Genomic DNA, 7,211 nt, shown 5'->3' with positions numbered 1-7,211 from the left:
ACAGCAGCTTGTGACCGCATCAGCTGCAGAGCCCGGTGGACCCCTGCCGCAGGACTTCCAGTCTGGGTCACCAAAGGCCACCAGCTTCCTCCGGGGACATTCAGAGCCCGGCTCTCCCGCTGTGAGAAGCCCAAGGCGCGCCCAGCAGCCACACACACTACTCAAGTGCCGGTCAGCCAGCCGGGCCCAGCATGGACCCAGACAGGCCCGTGGGACACCTTGGACGGCTCTGACCACCCCAGCCTCTCCGGCCTTCCTCCCTGAGGCCCCCACACTGCAGAGCTGAGCTGCCCCCCACCCGCACCTGCAGAGGCCAAGAGCATGATGCTGATGGCCCCCTCCAGCTGTTGTGTTGACCAGCAGGTAAGCGTGGGGGCGGTGGGGGGGGGGGCGGTGGTTACCAGATAGCCACAGAAACTGGAAGGGACGAAGTGATATCAAGAGACTCCACCCTCCACCTAAAAGGAGGCACTATGACTTAGCTCCAGTCCCTCCCCCAAGGTCAAGGCAGATAAAGGGCAGAGCCAGATTTGCACCGAAGAAGTCCTGCCTATAAAGCCCCGCCCTCCCCTGGTGCCCGGTCCTTTGTTGCAAGAGGGCAGTTCGATGGTTGAGTCAAGGGGCTGGTTAGATGTGTAGGACCCCCAGGCTGTGGGACGGCAGGGAGGGAGTTCTGAGCAGGAGAGGGAGAAGGCCCAGAGCGGCACTTGAGGGGCTCCCCGCAGAAGAAGTTGCAAAGTGTTCCAGCCCTGGGGTAACGAGGCTGTGTTTCTGGAGCGACCCCATTCCAGCAGCACCCAGTCCAGGAGTTTCGGGGCCCAAACATCTACAGTTCAGTCGGGGGACGGGGGTGGGGGAGGGGAGGCAGGAGCACTTTAACAAAAGGAACGTGAAAGTAGTTTCTGCTTGCAGACTGTACTGAGATATAGGCCCCTCCCAGCACCTTGGAAGGGGCCCAGGGAAGGGACGGACCCTGAGGCTCCTGCCTGCCCTCCCTCCCAGGAAATCCACTCTGCCTTTTTAAAAGGCTGCCCCTTGTTCCAGAAACCATCCCTGTGTCAGCCAGGATTCATCACTGCACTGTCTAAACCACATCACAGACCGCACATACCCCAAAAATCCCACCGGTGGCTTGCTGCTCCCCAACACTGGGTCTGGGGCAATATGGCCACTTACAGTGTGTGAGATGGGATAGAAGGGGCCCTTCTAAGAGTCCAGAACAGGGAGGGGATCCCACTGGAATCTCGAGGTCAAGCACCCTGGGCCTAAAGTGGGGAGACTAAGGGGGAAAGGTCTTGTCCCCCAGATCTAGGATCCTGAGGTTAAGGGCTAGTCTGTCTGCTTTGGTGTTCCTTGACCTTGGGCCTCATGGGTTTGTTGCATGAATGGGAGGGGAGGGGTCTGAAAGGGAAAGAAGGAGGAAGGAGCGGAGAAGGAACAGAGGAGGGAGGGGAGGAGGAAGAGGGGGACAGGGTCTAGACCTCCCAGCATCCAAACCGCACCTGGACCAGGCACTGAGAACGTCTACAGGTGAGATCCAAGATCAGAAGTCCAAGTGTGGCCAAGATGAGAACCACCGTCCTAGAGCTGCCACTCAAGTGTGGTCCGTGGACTGGCAGCATCCAGATCGCCCAGAGCTCGTTAGCAAGGCAGAATCCGCATCGAACGCCCAGATGCGTCGCGCACATGTAAATTCTGAGCGGTTGCCTGGTGTATAATATAAAGCCCAGGATGTATTGCCTGTCCCCGTAGGCCCTGAGGGGTGGATGGACATCAGCCGGTGGGCCTGTCTGACCAGCACAGCCCAGATTCTGGTGACCCAGTGTGGTCTGAGCGAGGCACCTGGCCCCGTGGGCTGCACCCACCTAACCCATTAGGAGTGCTCTATTCCCACCTTGCCAGAGGATGCTAGAACCCTGTGCAGACACCCGCCAGGTGGGCGGGCAGCACCTTTGAGGCACCCCACGCCCCCCTGGCATGGCCTTGCCTACTGGATCAGCTCTGCCTGATCTGATACAGAATCCCCTGGCCGTTGACACCTGGGGGACTCTGCCTCTCCCCGGGTAAGCTGCTGAGGTCTTGTCTCGGCCTCAGGCTCTCAGTGCCTCCACACCTGTTTCTTGCCGCTCTCTGCCTGGGAAATCCAGGCCAATTTCTTTCCTCCAGAACTGCTGCTTCAGCCCACTCGGTGCTCCGAGGCAGGCCCTGTCCCCCAAAACATTCTGTCTCCCTAGCACACCCACACTAATTTTGTCCCGAGAAGAAAGCACCCAAAGCCTTTTGTTAGTGGTATATACTGGTGTGGTGGGGAAGACAAGCCATGGACAAATGCTGCCCAGGTCAGGGTGGGAGACAGGACAGGGCGAAGGGGATCTGGATAACCTCCAGGTGGAGACTCAAGGAGGACCCAAAAATGGAGAGAGAGAATTGTAAAGATCCGTTGTTGCCTGTTAGAAATCTACTATGTGAAACCAGAGAATGTCTCCCATTCCCCACAGTACGAGGGACTAATACACCAAGCAGTGGTCACCCTGCAGAGCAACAGAAAAGTAACATATGTATATGCATATATGAAGATATTCTTATCTATATGCATGCACACATAGATATGTATAATATAAATATTAATATGCATCACATGGGGCAAGCAAGGACAAGGAAAACTCTCTCACAAGCCAGGGGACTAAAAGTGAAATTGGAATTCCCCAGAGGTAAGCCGCTGCCAAAGCTGGCCTTGTCCTGGGGACATTTGGCCAAGCCAGGTCACCTGACCACACTTGGCTCTGGGGTGAGAGGAAAGCCTGGGCCTGCCCTGCTCAAGAGTCAGACAGGGAGCCACATAAAGCTGGGGTCTCCAAAGGGCTGTGCTGTCACGGTTGAAATAAGTTAGGGGGAAACCCTAAAGAGGACACTTGCCTTTATCAATCCTGGTATGGGAAGAAAGGAAAAAACCCTCCCCTGAAGTCATAACCACAAGCCAGCCCTATTGTGGATATTATACTAGCTGTGTGGCCCATAACGCTCAGGCTAAGACTTTAATTTAAAGGGAGCCGAATCGGAGCGACCCTCAGTATCTGGCTGAAGTAGATGTGAATTACCTCTGGAGGTTCCCATCTGCAACACAGGCTTCAAAGGGTTTCTGATGATTAAGTAGAAAGTCCCAACGGCAAAGCTCACAGAAGACACACAAGGGAAAAAGCACCATGAGCAAGAGTCAGCGCAGACAACAGGCGGCAGCATCAGACCAAAAAGACAGGCTTCAGGCATTAGCTCATCAGACACAGAACATAAATAAAGGTGCCTAAGGAATTAAAGAATTAAAAGAAGGGAGCAAAGATATGAAGAAGGAATAAGAGACTATAAAACGGCCATGAAATTTTGAAAAGGAAGCAAATAAAACTTCTAGCAACAAAAACCTATATAATTGAAATAAAATGAATGGAGTGACCAGCAGAGTCAATGCGGCTGTTACAGCCAAGGTGGCTCCCAGCTACAGCAGCAACCCATCGGAGAGGGGAGTTCAAGCATTTCTTGCTCACGTACAGTTCAAAGCTGGTGTTCCTTAATGGCAGGCAACTCTCCCCCCAGAACAACTCCACCTGTGGCTCCACCATCTTCAGCACATGGCTACCAAGGTCACCACATTGCCCGCATCACCTGGGGATCACCCAGGCATCCTGGAGCACCAAGGGCCATAGAGGGACCAGGTGTGGGGACCAGGCTCTTCGATGTTGCATCTTGCTTCATTCACATCTCAGTGACTTGGACTCAGTTACACGGCTGGGAAATGTGGTCTAACTGTGTGCCCAGGAGCAAGCGAAAGCAGGTTCGGTGAGTGGCCAGGCTGTCTGGTCCACAGCTGGTGAAGAAGTGTGAAGGTCCAGTCAACGGGAGCCACAGCTATTATTTTGCTAACTGCACTCTTGAAAGCCCTGCCCGTTGTTATTTCGGTTAATCCTACTGACTCCCACCCTGGGAATTAGGCTAAGCAGAGAGGATCCTTCCCATTTTATAAGTAGGGAAACTCATGCTCAGAGAAGAGCAGTGTCTTGCCTAAGAGTGCAGAGCTGCTGAGATCGGAGTCCAGGACTTCCCACAACATCACACTGATGCCTTTCTCTCTAGATGACAGGGGGAAAGGGGAGGGATCACAGAGCCAGAGCTCCTCCATATGCCTCTGTGTTTTCAGCTGAGCTGGTGAACACACCAGCCTAGGGGCCAGTGAACCCAGGGGCCAAGGAAACCAACTGGAGGTCAGAGCAGTGAGTCTAGAGTTGAGCTCAGCTTTAACACTGGCTTCCTGGGGCGTCAGGTCTGCATCTGCCCCACCCCAGTAGAGCTAAGAGGTCCCTGTCATTGGGTCAGCCAGCAAATATTTATCCAGTGCCTCTGGTGTGCTGAGTAGTGTTGTGGGTTTCAACGAGCAGAGCCTGGGGGCAGGGGACATGCAAAATCCAGGTAAGGTTACCTGATGAGCTAGCTCTTAATGTCTGGCCCTGAACTCCAACTATGTGCTGGGGCTCGGACCTCATGTGATGGCATTCTCACCAGAACCCATGGAGGGAGGGGCTTTCGGTTCTGTTTTTGCAGGTATAGTGATGGTGATGATGATGATGATGGTGGTGATGTTGGTGATGATGATGATGATGGTGGTGATGGTGATGGTGGTGATGATGGTGATGGTGGTGATGGTGATGGTGGTGATGATGGTGATGGTGGTGATGATGATGATGATGGTGACGATAATGATGATGGTGATGATGATGATGGTGATGGTGATGATGATGATGATGGTGATGATGATGGTGATGGTGGTGATGATGGTGATGATGATGATGATGATGGTGATGGTGGTGATGATGGTGATGATGATGATAATGATGGTGGTGATGATGGTGATGGTGATGATGATGGTGGTGATAATGATGGTGATAATAATGCTGATAATGGAGGTGGTGGTGGTGATGGTAGTAGTGATGATGTTGATGGTGGTGATGGTGGTGGTGGTGGTGATGGTAGTAGTGATGATGGTGATGGTGGTGATGGTGATGATGGTGATGGTGGTAATAATGGTGGTGATAATGGTGGTGGTGGTGGTGATGGTGATGGTGGTGATGGTGGTGATGCCACCTGACATTATCGAACACTATGTGCCCAGCAATGTTACAATGTCAGATGGATTCTCTTCTTTAACTTTCATAGTAACCGTACAAAAAGCAGATTCCTTTGCTTCCATCTGACAGAGAAGGAAACTGAGGCTCAAGGAGGTGAGTGATTCACTCTGCATCACAGAGCAGGTGGAGGATGCACCCAGGATTCTCACCCAGAATCTGACTCAAGCATTGCACTGAAACCACCGCACCTCCCTGCCTCCTCCGATGGGGCTCTGAGCTCCTCCAGGACAGGGCCTCCATCTGACCATCTCTATATCCACAGCTCTGAGCCCAGGGCCTGCACATTGGCAGGTGCTCAGGGAAGGTCTATTAGGAACGGCTTGTGCGCAATGATTTGTACAGATGTAAAATCCCATCTGTGCCTTAATGTATCACCTTTACAAGCAATAAGCATACCGATCGATTTGAAATGCTCGTGGATAATTGAATGAATTCGTGCAGTTTTTGGCCAACCCAGATCAGTTGGCTGGCTCTTCCTGGAAGAATCATGTCCAGGACATCCTCATCGTCCACTGCCCAACCAGCCAGGACTCCCAGAACCTGCTGCCCCAAGATCAAGGCACCCTGGCCGCTCCCTAAGTTAAACCCACCCATGGGTGAGGACCCCATGAGCTCCCAGGTAAGAAAGGCCTGTGATGTCCCCCTGCCTCTTACAGAGAAAGAGCCCATAGGGGCAGGGACTGGAGGAGGGGAGGTAGCGGCATTGATCTGTTGCCAGAGAGAGAGAGAGCAGGGAGGAACACACTTCTCTCCAGACAAGCTGTTCGCTTACCAGCTGCCTTTGGTAAAAGAAAAAATATTCCTAGTGCCATCTGTTCCCAGAGTGGGGCTGGTGTGGGGCCCGGGGCTTCCTGCCGCTCAGGCAGCCAGACCCAGTTTCAGAATCTGCGACAGCTGCCCCCCTGGATTATTTTGGGAAGCGGCTCAACTCCGCAGCACCCCGGCCTTCCTTCGAGGCATTTCCCGTCACTCCAAAGCTGTTTGCACACCCGGCCCCAGACTGCCAGCTTCTTCTCAGGCCTGCCTGTCCTCCCGTTCAGCCACTGTCATCATCCCTCTTCCCACTTCCCCCGCAACCCCTGCAGGAGTCAGACTCCCCGGGGTGGGGGGCAGGGACAGCCAGCTAAACGGAGGGAAGGGCTCCCTGTCCGCCTCCCTGGTCTCCTCTGTGAGACCTATGGCTTCCACCGCCTCCAAGCACCAGGCAGGACCCCCAGGCGTCCACCCCGTGCCACCGGGGGCTCCCCCTCCCTCACTGACTCCTCAAGGATCGTCACTTTGTGAAAACTAAGCTCCTGGAACAGGGGGATGGGCATCTCAGGCAGGGGCAGCAGCAGAAAGGCCCGGAAACCGAGCTGAAAGCAGACGGGAAGGGTTGGGGTGGGGCAGGGGGTAGACCACAAGGCCGGCATGCCGGGAGGGCCCAGGGCATCGGATGCTGCGGGGAGGCTGGGGACCAGGGGGGATTTAGAGCAGAATACTAATGTAATCACGATCCCAGGACAGAAAAACCCCAAGTGTTGGTGCGGAGCTGGGGTCAAAGGGGAGAAAGGTAGAGAGCCCAGCTGCGGAGTCACCGTATCCTGGCCCCACATGGGGGTGAGAGCCTGGACAGCTCCAGAGGCAGAGGGGAAGAGAGGAGGGTGTGAGTTTAAGAGGCAAGATGAGGGCAAGACTTGGTTCCCCCGGAAGGGGTTCTGGATGAGCCATGGATCTGTGGCCTGGGGGCCAGGAGGCTGAGATGGGGCATCAGGAGGTGGGACAGGGGAAGGGGCGAGCTCTGACTTGGACATGGAGAGTGGAGTGGGTCCCCCAAGGGAAGCTGCGCCCCTGGGTCTGGTCAGGAAGGGGGAGGGGATGGGGGGTGTCAGGGGCTGGCAGGGGGTGGGGGATGGAGTTACTGTCTAAGGGGGACAGAGTCTCAGTTTGGCAAGATGGAAGGAATTCGAGGGACGGATGGTGGTGATGGTTACACAGCACTTCGAGGGTACTTGATGCCCCCGAACTAGACACTTCAAAATGGCCAAAATGGCCAGC

The sequence above is a fragment of the Halichoerus grypus genome, chromosome 6, assembly GCF_964656455.1.
Source record: "Halichoerus grypus chromosome 6, mHalGry1.hap1.1, whole genome shotgun sequence".
Lineage (NCBI taxonomy): Eukaryota > Metazoa > Chordata > Mammalia > Carnivora > Phocidae > Halichoerus > Halichoerus grypus.
This window is presented reverse-complemented; position numbering follows the sequence as displayed.